Below are 1,395 nucleotides of genomic sequence, written 5' to 3' on the forward strand. Positions count from 1 at the left end.
GTTTCCTTTAATTTTGCATGTGTGTGTGCGCTAATCTCTTGCGGTAAATGTCACAGGGTGAGATTCCTGTTTCTGCAGACAAAGCTGTGGGTGTTGTAACTGTGCAAGGGAGCGAGTAGTACATTTCGGTCTTTCCTATAAGAGTAAAATATGAACATATACTTTAATGCAACATAAAACTCATAAAAGCGTTTCTTCCTTAACAGAATTAGATCCAGGATTGAAGCCTTTATGTTTGACTGCAGTGGTTGAAGCTCTTTCCTTGTTATCCATCACTTCAGTAAAGCACAGCTGGTGTTTGCTGTGATGGAGAAACATGACATGTTGTGTTTCAGAGTGGTTGATGTGGATAATCATTGAGGTTGTTGTTCTCTTAATAATACTTTTTTTTTCTTACAGATTCTGGTATTTGGCCAAAAGAGCTTCAGGTTTTTGGCTTCAACAGCTTGAAAGCAAACATCTTCAGTGGCATGAAGTATTACTGCATGAGCCCCTCTGACCACACACTAACGCTAAAGCAGAGCTGAATGTGTAAAATTATACTGATTATATTCTCCATGGAATTCTGATCTGTTTTATTTCTCCACCCAGATTGTATTTATTAGATGATAGTATCTGCTAAAGGAGGAAGAAAGTATTTTTTGATGCTGTAGTTTATTACTGCAAGTGTCACAACATCAACAGGAAGAAAAAAAAAAACAAAAAACTAATGAAGTATCAGTTACACGTGATAATGACAACAGGAAAACTCCACCCAATCACAGCATGTCTGATAACAGGGCCAGTTTATTCTTAAGTAAATGTTTCACTTCTTGATGTCAGCTGCTCTCTGTGTGACCTTCACTTCTTGCTCCACTGCTCATTTCACCCTCCTTACTTACACTAACATTAATAAATATGAATACTGAATAATTAAAGTGATCAAAGTTAACACTGTTTGTGTGGATTATTTTCTGACATTATCTACAGAACACCTGCAGTGTTGTATGCTGTTTAACAGTACTGCACAATGCTGCAATGCGTTTGTTCTTTCCTGTTACAAATTCAGTGAGTGCATCTGAAACTGTTTTTATAAACTAAACAAGAGTGAGCATAATAGTACATATTATAAAGGTACTTGTATTCATCTCACTGTTTCATCCATAAATGTACCTGACAGTTACAGTACCATAGAGTAGTTTTAACAGTACTTTAAACATAATGCATTAGAACAATACAAACAACATTAAAGATCACGGGTGTGCAGGGTAAATGGAGCTGTTTTTTAAAATTATCTTTATTTGGATTGGACAAGAAAAAACCATCTGCATAGCAGTATATGAATAACATGGGAACAAAGTCCTTCCAGGTTTTAGATTAAGTCCAGGAGAGCAAATGATAAACAAAGTGATCAGC

Source organism: Haplochromis burtoni, unplaced genomic scaffold (genome assembly GCF_018398535.1).
Source record: "Haplochromis burtoni strain Fernald_Lab_line unplaced genomic scaffold, NCSU_Asbu1 Contig_225, whole genome shotgun sequence".
NCBI lineage: Eukaryota > Metazoa > Chordata > Actinopteri > Cichliformes > Cichlidae > Haplochromis > Haplochromis burtoni.